General features: G+C 43.6%; 1 pseudogene; it reads left to right on the top strand.

The window, feature by feature from the left end:
- Positions 1-5982: 5982 nt before the first annotated feature.
- On the top strand, positions 5983-6709 carry LOC123458496 (annotated as a pseudogene).
- Positions 6710-14336: the final 7627 nt, after the last annotated feature.

Raw genomic sequence — 14336 nt, 5'->3', positions numbered from 1 at the left:
CATCAACAAATTTTTCATAAGGTACAACAGGCTATAAATACTATGACCTTAAAGAGGTTCAATCCTAATTTGCCCATCTCCCTCTACATTTTCCCTGGGGAAACATTATACACTGAATGTTGGCCCAAGAAGGTAAGCCCATCCGATGGATCCACCTCTCAATCGGTGGGATCCCCAGAGTTTATTCTATAACCAACCAGGTTGCTGATTGCATTATCAAGGGCAGAGACACCTCTGTCTGGTTGTTTGGCACATAAACTCACCTTATTGTCACTCCCTTTAAGATAACTGATTTCTTCTGGCTTGAGAGAAATAATAACAGAGTTACTGTGGCTCTGGAGGGGTTCCTAGGTAAAATTGATTGCCATTATGGCCCCCACAAATGGATGAGTTCTTTCTCCAGGTTAGAATGGAAGCCCCCCAGGCTTTTCCTGTCTCAACCTAACCCTGACTTTCTTACCGTGTTTACCAATGAAGGGCACCTGGGGGCTTCCCTAGTCATTTACCCTCCTTTAAAACAGGAAAAAGAGCCTATCCCCATAAAGTCAGTATCCCATGAGGTTGAGAGGTCAACACAATTCAAAGAACTATTTACTGTCATTGTAGCTTTGGACACTACTCAAGAGCCATTTAACTTATTTTCTGACAGCCTTTATGTTGTTAATTTATTACCCAACCTGGCTGAAGCCCATATTAGACTGGATTCCAACCCTATATCTCCTTTGATGATTCAAGCTCATTCCCTACTCAAACAAAGAATTAATCCCATTTTTCTTCAACATCTCAGGGGTCATCAAAACTTACCGGGATTTCTCTCTCAAGGAAACAATTTGGATAATAAAATGGCTTCTATGCCTCAATGTAATACGATTACAGAAGCTACACACTTCCACCTATTGACCCATGTCAACTGGAGAGGTCTCAAGCACAGGTTTCTACAGGTACCAGTCAAGAACCTTAAAAAAATTGTCCGGACTTGTAAGTTCTGTCAGCCTTTCCTCCAAGTACCTCTCCCTTCAAAGTACAGGAAACAATCCTCGAGGGCTCCGCCCTAATCATTTTTGGCAAATTGATGTCACACACTATTCTCCATTTGGAAAACTTAAATATATCTTTCTTTCAGTCGATACCTTCTCCCATGCCTGCTGGGCATCAGCACATGCTGGAGAAAAATCTAAACATACCATTAATCATATGCTTCAATGTTTTGCCACTCTTGGGTTGCCTGATGAAATTAAAACAGATAATGGCCCCTGCTTCATAAGCAAGGCCTTTATAGATTTTCTCCAGTCCTGGAAAATCTCACATTCCACAGGCATCCCATACAACCCCCCTGGGCCAAACTATAGTTAAAAGATGTAATCAAACTCTCAAATCTCAATTACAAAAACAAAAGGGGAATCCTTACCCCCACATGACCAACTAAAAAAGACATTATTTACCCTAAACATTTTAAACTTTTCTAAAGAAAATAAACAATTATCCCCTTTTCAGAAACATTGGTCCTCATCTGTTACCTACAGTTCTATCTGGGTAAGATGGAGGGACCCATTGACTGGGGCTTGGAGAGGGCCTGATCTGCTCCTCACAGCAGGGAGAGGGTTTGGATGTGTCTTCCCTCAAGATAACAAAAGACCCATTTGGATACCAGCAGGAGACCTAAAATATTTGTCCCAACAAGGGGACACTGACAGTCACTTCCCCAGGGAGTGTTCTACCCCTGAAGACTATTCCTAAAATGGTCCTTTACCCTGCTAAATTAAATACCCTCCATTGCAGAGGATTGCTGGCTTTGACTCCAATCTGGGCCTCTCCAGCTACCTGTAGTACAGTTGTGCTTACAACCTTAAAAAGCTGCTCAGCCACCTTCCCCATCCCCGTCCAGCTTTTTCCAATGTTTCCTCTGGGCATTTGGGCCCCACCTTCCCTTAATAATTCTGGTATAGATGCAAGATATATTCATCCTTCCTTCAAAACCAAGGCCAATGCTCAACACTGCCTGCCTTCTAAAATGGCTTATGTTTGTAGAGGTGGGATGGCCTATGACTTTCTGCCCACTAATTGGACGGGCCTTTGTGCCCCAGCCACCTTAATCCCAGATGTAGATATCATTTCTGGAAGCTAGATTCCCTGACTAAGGTAGTCCTACAAAACAGGAAAAGACTAGACATACTAATGGCCGAAAAGGGAGGCGTATGTTTGTTTTTACAGGAAAAATGCCACTTTTACACCAATAAATCGGGAATCATCCAAGACAAGATTAAGAAGCTCCAGAAAGACTTGGAGAAGAGGCAACGGAACCCCCAGGACAACCTTCTGCAGACAGGCTTACATGACTTCTTACCCTACTTTCTCCCTCTACCTGAACCCCTCCCCCTCCTTCTCCTTATTCTCACTGTTGGGCCTTATGTAATTAACAAAATTACAAAATTTATTCACCAGTGTCTAGAGACAATAAAACTTCATCAGGCCAAAATACATTATCATGGGCTGGCAACTCAGGAATTAAGTTCCTCAGACGACCCACTACCAACTTCTCTGCCCTCCATGTGACCAATGACAGGTAAGATCCCTAGAGGGGGACAACCTAAGACAGGGGCCATGGTGACTAATGCTCTTACAAAAACAAAAGGGAGAGATGTTGGGCCTTGAGAGGCCCAGACGTGAGGCCTAGTGGAACTTCCTGAGCCTAACTGCCTTCGCCCAGCTATGACTCAGCAGGCAGCCAAATGGCCTCTGGCCTGCCACTTCTGCACAGGAAGTTAGAGTCCACCTGCTCGTACATGCTTAGAACCAATCATCTCAGAGGTCGCGGTATGCTATTGGCCCTTACATCTCACCCCACCCTAAAGTCTCCGCCTTCATTCTCAACATTATATAAACACCCACCTGTAACAATAAAGTGAGTTCCTGCTTCAAAAGGACTCTTGACTCAGTGTGGTTTTTCTCTGGCGGCCAGGAGAGGTTTCTGGGTCATCCGACGCTCATCATCCCCTCAACCCCTAGGGAGGACCAGCAGGCCTGGTTCTTCCCTCAGAACTACCTGAGCGGGAAGGAGCCCAACAGAAGGGAAGGGAGGAGGGTACTTAATAGGTTGGTATTGTATATATGTAAGTAGAAGAATAGATTAATGGGGGTGTAAAGGCCCAAAGTGAGGTCAGGGGAGGAGATTTAGTAAAGTAAAGGTCGAGGGAGGGTTAATCAAAATCTGAGAGCATATAAATAAATCAAATGGAATCCTTCAGTTTTGGGCAATCGAACACTCAGGAGCCATAGATCGTTGCTAGAAAATTTTCAGTGCCAGGGATGTAATACCTTCCAGTGAGTTGTTGGCCAGGGAGGTCCCTGTTGCCCCAAAACATTATAGGTCATTGCTGAGGCCCTTGGCTTCCCACCAGGAATAGATGATAAGACCCTATTGCTGAAGACTCCACATACTTGGGCTGCAAGGCCACTGAGAAATCCTGCTGGAACTGAGCTGATAACCTCCTCCATGTAGACCAGCTGATAGAAAGCTGGAAGAAGCCATTCTACATGTAGTTCAATGGGAGAAAGAGATACCGCCAGTGAAGATACTCATCAGTGGACACTGCAAGCATTATAATTGGCCAGCCAGGCCAAATGAGCCAATGGGTGCAATAGTGGCATGTCTGTCATGGTAGAAATCAGCTGCCCTCCAATTGGACTGGAGGCCCACTCCAACGGAGGGAATATATCTCTGATACTGAAAACTTAAAACAGGGGTAGTCATGAGCCCTCGGGTTATAACATCTGCTGATTAGTGTATATACTATGCTTATCCAACTGCACAATAAGTATTTCTCTTAATATTCATACCCTTAAATTAGTGCTACTCTCACTTTGGATACAGAATCTTCTCTTTTCAAATGGCAGTGACCTTGGGACAACTTAGAAGGTATCATGGTGCTGGAAAGAAGTAACTAGATTACTGAGTAACATCTTGATCACACCTTCCAAGGCTCAGGTTCTAATGTGGAAGAGGTGGTGGAAAGAATGTAAGAGCCAAAGGAAGGGTTGGACTCCTTACAATGTGCTCCCTCCAGACAAAAAATTGGCCTCGATATCCATGACCTCATAATGCCTGGCACTACCTACATAAGACCATCATAAGAGCTAGAAGGATCATGGCATTCAAATAGAGGAGAGACTTATTGAGATGGGGAGTGGATGTGATGGAGAAGGCAATTTCAAAGGGGAAAAGGGGGAGGGGGGTATTACCTTGGGATTTTTTATAATCATGGAAAATGTTTAATAAAATTAAGAAAAAAAAGAAAATCAGAACTCAAATTGAAATCATACCTCAAAAAGCTACAAAAAGGAGATGGACAGACATGATGCAAAATAACACAAGAGAACACAAAAATCAAATAGAAATTTTAAATACCTCGAGGACCCCCTCACCAACAGAGTTACTCATGTGGAAGACAACCTCTGACTTTGAAGAATAGACAGAAGAAATTGATTGGGAGGAAAAAAAAAACTTTGCTAAGTTCAAAGAAATGAAGTGAACAGAATAAATGGGAATTGTGGGATACCCTAAAATGGCCAAACATCTGGAACATGGGTATGCAAAGAGAGAAAATCCAGCCCAGAATCTTAGAGAACATATTCAAGGAAATTACTGAAGAAAATTTTCCAAATGTCTCAAAAGAGAGGCCCATCCAGATACAAGAAGCTCACAGAACACCAAACAGGACTTCTGGTCAAGATCGCATCTGTCTAATCTCACCTCACCTCATGGAGAAGAAAAGGCAAGACCCTTAAGGTTCAGGGATATTTTGTTTGTTTGCTTTGTTTATGTGTTTGCTGATTCTAGTAGGCTTCTAGTGGGAAGGTGTGGAGGAGCAGAATAGAGAATCTGCTGACTCCCACACTCTCGGGTAGCCCACCAGACCCCAATCCCCTCAAGCAGCTGTACTAGCCACAATCCCAGTAGGAAGTCCCACCTGCACTAATTGCAGGCCAAATGGACCCAAGCTAGCAGACTAGGTCCTCTGTTCTGTGCTTTCCCACCATGGGGCATATCTCCATGGGTGTGATCATCGTCCCTGTTGCCATTCCCTCCCAGCATTGCTGGCCCCTGCACAGGTGATGGCCATTTCAGCCCAGTCTTGGGGAACCCCATGTGAAATTGCTGTTCCCACCCAGCCTTGTGGACACCCATGCAGGTGATCACCATTCCCCCCCAGCTTGTGGATCCCCATGTGTGTGATCACCATTCCACTCGCTGCTGCCCCCTACAACCCCTGAACAGGGACCCTGGCTAGTGTCTCCACTCTAGTCTTTGTGAAACCTGTGGGCAATTGCCATCCTATGTACCACTGCCCCTCCCCAGTCCCTGTCCAGCAGGCTAATGTCCCACACTCTAGGCTTTCTGAACATTGTGATGGACATACCACAGCAAAAAAATTGAATAGCATGAAAAATAAAATGCAAGTAAATCTATCTAGATTGCCCAGTCCTACAATGGATCTCTCTAATCAAAATGTAGAAGAGACAATAGGATCAGAACCCCAAAATGAAGAAACAAACTGCAACTCTGGCCAAGCAAATAGCAGAACTTGCAGAAACTCAACAAAGAACCAATAATTTAGAAAAGAACCAAGAAGGGTTCCTAAGACAGTTGAATTATCTGACAGAGAGCAAACAAAAAAGGACGTCAGTAACCAGCTGGCTAAGCTCAAGGAAGACACGAAAAAATACAAGGATGAACTCCAAGAAGCAGCATTAAGAAAATCAGAAATGGGGCGGCTCGTGCTTACAGAGGAAGCTCTGGCTATTCCCTGGCCCGAGGATGGCTGAGATGGACGGAGCTGTGGCCAGCGCCAAGTCCTCACCACCGCCCCGCTGCCTCCCTCAGTGGCCCAAGGAGCGCTGGTAAAGGTCGGATTGCCCATGAACCAGCAATTAAGGCCACTGGGACGACGGGGCGTAGGGTAGAGGTTTAGTCTGCTGGCAGCCATGAGTGAGAGGATGACAAAAAGCCCTTTGGAATGGCAAGATTATGTTTATAAAGAAGTCAAAGTAATAGCCAGTGAGAAGTATAAGGGATGGCTGTTAACTACCAACCCATTCTCTGCCAATATTGTTCTTGTGAATTTCCTTGAATATAGCAGTTTGTCTGTGACTGGCATCATGGGACATTGTGTGCAGACTGTTGAAACTGTGAATCAAAGTGATCCTAGGGTGAGAGAGAAGCTGATGCATCTCTTTACATCTGGAGATTACAATGGATTCAGTCCTGAGGATTTGGACAAGAGAAAGAACAGCCTCAAGAAATGGCTTGAAGCCAGGCGTGGTGGCACACGCCTTTAATCCCAGCACTTGGGAGGCAGAGGTAGGAGGATCACCGTGAGTTCAAGGCCACCCTGAGACTACAGAGTTAATTCCAGGTCAGCCTGGACCAGAGTGAGACCCTACCTCAAAAAACTAAAACCAAAAACAAAACAAAAAAAGAAAGAAAGAAAGAAAGAAAGAAAGAAAGAAAGAAAGAAAGAAAGAAAGAAAGAAAGAAAGAAATGGCTTGAGAAGAACCACATCCCCATCACTGAGCAGGGAGAGGCACAAAGGACTGTGTGTGGCTGGGGCTGTGACCTTACACCCACCATATGCTCCAGAAAATTGCAGCAGTGCTAATGAAGTTATTCTGTCCCGTATACCAGATCTTATTTGAGGACACCTTCAGTAAAAGGTTTAGAACTAAATACTTTGGTAGTTACACAAATATAGGACTTCAAAGGAAAATGTGGTGGGTGGGTGTTCTCACATGCACATATGACTAGTGCACATGCACTAGTGATGTGTGTCCACTGGTTTCCATGCAAAATGAATGACTGCAAAGATAGCATCACATCCAATGAGATTAGCATCGGGAAGTCAGAATTGTAAGGTTGGGTTTTTTTTGTTGTTGTTTGTTTGTTTTAGGTAGGGTAGAGTCTAGCTCTACAATAGGCTGACCTGGAATTCATAATGTAGTCTCAGAGTGGCTTTGATCTCACAGCGTTCCTCCTACTTCTGCCTCCCAAACCCTGGGAGTAAAGATTTGTGCTACCATGCTCGGCTTGTTTTGTTAGGGCTTTTTTTTTTTTTTTTGTGGCCAGGTCTCACTCTAGCCTAGGCTGACCTGGATCTCACTCTGTAGCCCATGCTGGCCTTGAACCAATAGTGATCCTTCCACCTCAGCCTCCTGAGTGCTGGGATTAAAGGTGTGAACTATATCATATTTTGTCTAGTATACATACATACATACATGGCTTTGTAAGGGTCTTTTTTGTTTGTTCTTTGGTTTTGTTTGTTTGTTTGTTTGTTTTTCGAGGCAGGGTCTCACTCTGGTCCAGGCTGACCTGAAATTGACTATGTACTCTCAGGGTGGCCTCGAACTCCAGTGGACACTGGAAGCTTCAAGTTTGGCCAGATAGGGCAGATGATTTAACAAGTGCAATAGTGGCATGTCTGCTTTGGGGGAAACCAACTGCTTTCTAATTGGACTGAAGGCCCTCTCTATGGGAGGGAATACATGCCTGGTACTGAAAACTTAATCAAAAGCCTATGGCAGGGGTGCTCATGAGCCTTAGTTGTATAAAGCCTGCTCTTGTCTAGATAAACACATATATTACTCTCACCAAATTGCTCTGAAAGCACTGCACTTAATATTCATATTCATACATTACTGCTAATCTCACTTCTGGTTAGAGAAGCTTATCTTTTCAGATGTTGATGACCATTGGGATAATTCAAAAGGCAACATATTGCTGAGAATAAGGGATGGAGAAGTTTCCAGCACTGAGACATCTCTATCACACCCTCCAGAGCTCAGGGTCCATTGTGGAAGAGATGGCAGAAAGAATATAATAGCTAAAGGAAGGGTACCACTCCATTCATACAACTGTCCAGACAGAAATTTAACTCAATATCCATGACCTTGCAGTGCCAAGTAATACCTACACAAGAGCTTCATAATAGGAGAAAAATATGATGACATCAAATTAAAATAGGGTTTAATGGGAAGAGGGAGGGGATAGGATGGAAAGCAGAGTTATAAAGGGGAAAGTAGGGGAGGGGAGAGAAATACCATGGTTGTTGTCTGTAAGTATAGAAGTTGTTAATAAACACACACACACACGCACACATATATTTTTAAAAGAATCATCTATGCAAAGTGTTGCAGTCCAGTTCGCATTGCTGGTAGAAATCACCCAACCAAGAGCAGCTTCTGGGAAAAAGAGATTTATTTTGGCTTACAGGCTTGAGGGGGAAGCTCCACGATGGCAGGGGAAAACGATGGCATGAGCAGAAGGTGGACATCACCCCCTGGCCAACATAAGATGGACCACAGCAACAGCAGGGTGTGCTAAACACTGGCATGGGGAAACTGGCTATAAAGCCCTTAAGCCCGCCCCCAACAATACACTCCCTCCAGGAGGCATTAATTCCCAAATATCCATCAGCTGGGGAGCTAGCATTCACAACACCTAGGATTATGGGGGACACCTGAATCAAACCACCACATTCCGCCCCTGGCCCCCATAAACTGATATCCATACATGATGTAAAATACAATGCATTCAGCCTGACTATAAAAGTCCCCATAGTTTTTAATCAATCTCAATGATGTTCATACATCCCCATAGTCCAAGATCTTTTAACTGAGCCATAATACCAAAAAAATTACCTCAAAAAACCCATGATGGCACAGAATAAATATTCACACTGCAATAGATGGCATTGGGCATAGCAAAGAAACATTCAACCAATACAAGTTTAAAAACAACCAGGGCAAATATCAAACTGTAGCTTCAAGTCCAGCAACTCTAGCCAGTGACAAATCTCCAAGTCCGATAATTATAACCAGCAACAAGTCTCTGGCATTCCAATTCCGCCCCTCCAGCTAGGCTACTCACAGTCCTGGGAAACTTCATTGGGGCCGGCAGCTCCCCAGCAGCCATCTCATGGTCCTGGCATCTCCACTGGGTCTCCACTGCAATCCACGGTTCATCCTCATGGCCCCATGGGGTCTCTATGCAGACAACTAGCAAACCAGCTTCACACTGCTCATGGCCATTTCCAAAACACAAGACCGTATTGCAAACTTAATGACCCTCTTTCCAGCATTTCTTATATTCCACAATACCAGGTAGGGTGCCAATTTGTTAATCCAGGGGGGAATAAAGCAGACTTTGAAGAACAGGACACTCCTTGAGCACTCAGGCCCCTTCAAAAGAGTCGACATTCTTCTTGTTGCCCCAGCGCAGGTCAGCTGGCCCAGTCTCAAAGGTTGTAATCTCTCAGTTGTAGCTGAACAGGCAACAGTTCACCCAAAGTTTTTTCTTTCTGTGCCATATCCTTCTGCACATGCCAGTTCATTTCTACGCAAAGCAACCCTTCACAACTTCTCAGGACACGGCATAAGAGCAAGCTTCTCACACAAACTGCTAGCCCAGTCCAGGCAAATGTCTTTCTCACCCTCATAAGCCAAAATCTCACAGTCGATAGTTCTTACTGCATTCAGGTCTTGCACCTCAGTCCAGAACAGTCCATCAAGCTGTACTTACAGCACTGCAAGGCATCTCTTAGGCCAAGGTTTCAACTCCTTCCACTTTCCTCTTGAAAATCAGCTCCAAAAGGCCAAAGCCACACAGTCAGGTGTCTAGCAGCAATCCCACTCCTCGGTACCACTTTACTGTTGCACTCCGGTTCGCATTGCTGGTAGAAATCACCCAACCAAGAGCAGCTTCTGGGAAAAAGAGATTTATTTTGGCTTACAGGCTCAATGGGGAAGCTCCACGATGGCAGGGGAAAACGATGGCATGAGCAGAAGGTTGACATCACCCCCTGGCCAACATAAGATGGACCACAGCAACAGGAGGGTGTGCCAAACACTGGCATGGGGAAACTGGCTATAAAGCCCTTAAGCCCGCGCCCAACAATACACTCCCTCCAGGAGGCATTAATTCCCAAATATCCATCAGCTGGAGAGCTAGCATTCACAGCACCTAGGTTTATGGGGGACACCTGAATCAAACCACCACACAAAGTCATTTTCCTTTTGTCTTTTTAGTGCATGTATGTATGCGTACATATGTTCATGTGCCATGGTGTACATGTGGAGGTCAAAGGACAACTTTGGGTCTTTGCCCTCTACCCTGCTTGAGGCCATTTTGTTTTGCCATTGTAAATTCCATAGTATATGGCCAGTGAACTTCAGGACCCTCTTAGTTCTGCCTACCATTGCACTGGGATTCCAGATATGTGTCCAACTTTACTGATGTGTGGCTTTACATAGGCTCTGGGGACCCTAACTCCAGTCATCAAGCTTGTACAATAAATGTTTTAAACCAGTGAATCATTTACCCTGCCCTGTTTGCCTTTTTTTAAAGGATCAAAATATGCAACATTTCCATCTGATACTGAATTTGTGTTTCTGACATCTTGACCATGGAATACTATGCTACACACACCTTTGACAAAACAAACAGCAGGGGTTCCGGGCCTCCAATTAGGAACCACACATTATGAGATACAATGCTCTCTGATTAACCTTTCCCAACATCATCACCAGTAACTCAGAATCTATGTATAGCCTCCTTCAAATTCTGATCTTACCTTTCTGAGGAGGAGAAGATGAACATCATTGAACCAAGAGCAAAATTTTAGACAATAAGTTCCTCAACATTCAAATACTATTTGCATGATAAACATCCAGCACAGCCACTCATCCACTTTCTTGGAGGACAGAAAAGAGATGCAGGTGACTTGCTACAGGTGGACTTTGAGAGCAATCCAGACAAAGAGTAAATCAGATTTTCCTAACAATAATCTAATAAAGTAAATCCTTGCTCATTCTCTGAATGTTTAAAAGAGGAAAATATCCTTGTGAAATATCACATGACTTGGCAGTATAAGTGCAGTCTGATTTCTAAGCTCCCTAGGGCTCAGAGCCCAAGAAGCCATAGTACCCAGGAGCTGCTCCAGACATGGCCCTCAGTCATCACTGTGACTGATATGCCAACCCTGCTGCAGGAGTACACTGGGTTCTCCTCTGTAAGCCTCTTCACTTTCTATGATTGTTTTAATTGAACCTATCCATAGCTTTGCAAAAGGCTCTTCAGTTCAATGTTAGTCATCCTGTGGGCTCAGTTATGTCAACGGTCATGAAGATGCTGGTGACTTACCATGCTAAGTTTCCATATTTACTGGAAGATCCAGGGAAGTCCTGCTCATATCCAGCAGTAAGCTGCTTGTCTTTCCAGGCAAAACCTCAGGATATGAAGGGCTTTTAGTTAAGTGGTTAGGACCATTGACAGCTCGGAAGTCCTTAGGAATCTACTATCTGTGTCACTCCTCCTCAGAAAGAGAATTGTCAAGACAGTGTCACAACCATCACCGTCACTTGTCTAGACCAGGCATCAGAGTCAAGCACGTGTTTGGGAGGATAATTATAACACAGCATTTAGCTTGTACAGACAAGTCAATGGAGCTGCCATGAAATGATTATATTGCTAATGGAAGACAATGCACTCAAGTCCTCTTGGTCTAACACTCACTTATCTGGCAGCCTTACCTATCTAACTCTATGGAGAAGTATAAACCAAGCTGAACAACTTTGTCAGAGTATGAATGTGAGCAGTCTGAAAGCATATAGCAACACTTATGTAATTTAGTAATTAAAAAAATAACAACAACCTATTGTGCCCTGCACATTGTGGAACACACTTATAATCCTAGCACTTAGGAGGCTGAGACAGGAAGATTGAAAGCTCCAGACCAGCATAGTCTCCATAATAAATATATATGAGGTACACAGCAAGATCTTGTCTCAAAAAAAAAAAAAAAAAATCTCAGCACAAAACAATTGAAACAGGGTGACTGAGGATATAGTACTGTGACAGAGTGATTGCCTAGCTGGGTTCATTTCCCAGGATCCAAACCCCAAAAAATGAAAAGAAGAAAAAGAAAAGAAAAAAACTCCATAAGCTGATTACTCTTTTAACTACTTACTCCTCCATCAGGAGCCACATTGAGTTGTTGGGGAGATGACTCAGCTGTTAAAGGCACTTGCTTGCAAGCCTGCCAACCTGAGGTAAGTCTTCAGCACTCATGTAAAGCTGGATGCAAAGTAGTGCACACATCTGTACAGCCAATGGGTCAACAACAATGGTAGGCAGAGCCAGGAGAACCCCAGGACTCACACACAGCAGCAGAAAAACAATAGAAACTCTGTCTCAAAAGAAGGTGCAAGGAGAGAAGAAACTCCCTGAGGTTGTCTGCTAACCTCCACACATGTGCCTTGGCACATACACACTCATATGCACAAATACACACATCATAATTATTCACACATCCGTCTACATACAAATAATTAAGTACATAATAAATAATTATATGGGCCACATTTGTATTGAGCTGCTGGTTACTTTGTCAGTTTCCCTCCCAAAGAAGACTTGGATGAATGTGATGATTTGATAACTGACAAGCAAGAATCAATAGTGGACAGCATTATTTTAAGAGGAAGATCCACACCTGAAAGCAAAGCGAAAGTCTGAGTGTCCACTTGCTATTGTGCTTTCCTCACAGGGCTGGAGAAAAGCTAGGTGATCACAGAATTGACCACTGCCTTCCTCTTTCAAGATCATTCAGCCATCAGGCAAATAGATAACAGAAGGAACATGTACATACTACAACGGTTTGTGCAAGATATGTTTCAATTTTAAAAGCAGGTCTGGGAATATAAAATGGAAATTTAAATTATTTGACTATATCATTTCAGCATTTCACTATTACAATGCAGAATAAACGAGTCCATTTACTAAAAAGTAGATGAATTCTCTTGGTATCACATTCATGGAAAAATTGTATCATTAGTGATACCATTAGTGAAATTATGATCTCTGATGAAAAGGTATGGAAGTGTTTGCAACTGGGACTAACAATGAAATAAAGTTAAGACTCGATCCTGTAATGTTTTTGGACCTCTTACCTTTGTGGAATATCACACATGGTGTTTTTACATCATTTCTATGTTGCACACTGTTCTAACCCATTCCTAATGAAACAGATGAAGATATCAGGGAGGGGCTTGAGGGAGAACAGCGCAAACTGGCCCAGCTGAGTGTGGGGCAGTGTGCAGAGACTTTCTCCTGTTAGACACTGAGGAGGTTGGGTGTGTGGAGTTTAGGCTCACACTGTCTTAATGTGATCCTTGCCTCACCCACTGCTGAGGTAAAATTTGGGCAATTTACATTAGTTCCCTGCATTTGACTGCACATTTGTGAAGTTAGTGGCAGTGTTAACTCATCTCACAGGTTCACTGTAAGCAGCTTCAAGGAGTGAATTCTTTTCATCACACACACTGGAGGGCCTGAAGGATGACAAACACCCAGCTAGCATTTGTTCTTTCATTCCTGGCTGACCATACCAGTTAGGCATAACTCTTCCTCTTTGTTAGACTCCAAGATACAAAGAAGTTCAAAAACTTGTGATGTTTCAATATGGGAGAGTGGATTTTTAGAGAGTGCTTGTGTCGTGCATGTGTGAGGAAGACTGTCTCCACCTTTGTAAGTGCATGTGTGAAAGATTTGTTTTAATCCCTTAGGCAAATGGTTCTAAAAGGATCACAAGTCATGTAAGAGAAAAAAAAGTCAGAAAACAATAGTCTATTTTCTCAAATGCTTGTAAGTCCATATAAAAGTTTGCAAGCATTTCTCATATCATTTATGTGCCTGATAGTCATGTTTATTCCTTGGCAGTGACATGTAGTGCAAACCACCGGACACTTGTCTGAGATGTACATTGTATTTTCCTAAATGTACTTTAAAAGCTCTCACATAATGAAGTCTTCATTCAGAAGCATGTGCTATCTAATTGTTTCTTAGATTTGGAGTTACAACTCAAAGCATTTTAGATGTGAGGTTGGTAATCTTAGTCAGCATGTGAGCAAAGCACCCCAGTAGGGATGGGTGAGGGCTATGAGTAACTGCAGAGGGTGTCACCTCTGTGTCCTGTCCATGGTCAATGCTGCTCTGGGCTACCCTTATTCATCAAATTTTCTTTTAGCAGCTACTGATCTAAACCAACAACCCATATCTCTCCTTGCCTGAGCACTCCTTAGACAGTGGGTCTCTTGCTCCTAGTCCTGAAGTTGAATCAAGTAGAGAAGGAGACTGCTCAACTAGCAGGGGGATCATGGGACTGATGCATGAACCTTGCTTTGCCCCTTGCCTCCCTCTTCATCTGTTTAGCAGTGGACTCAGATTCCATGGGCATTTATTCTTCACCTAGCTAGATCTGAGAGGCTCTGGATGAGATCCAGATGGAAT

The sequence above is a fragment of the Jaculus jaculus genome, chromosome 2 (genome assembly GCF_020740685.1).
Source record: "Jaculus jaculus isolate mJacJac1 chromosome 2, mJacJac1.mat.Y.cur, whole genome shotgun sequence".
Lineage (NCBI taxonomy): Eukaryota > Metazoa > Chordata > Mammalia > Rodentia > Dipodidae > Jaculus > Jaculus jaculus.
This window is presented reverse-complemented; position numbering and strand designations above follow the sequence as displayed.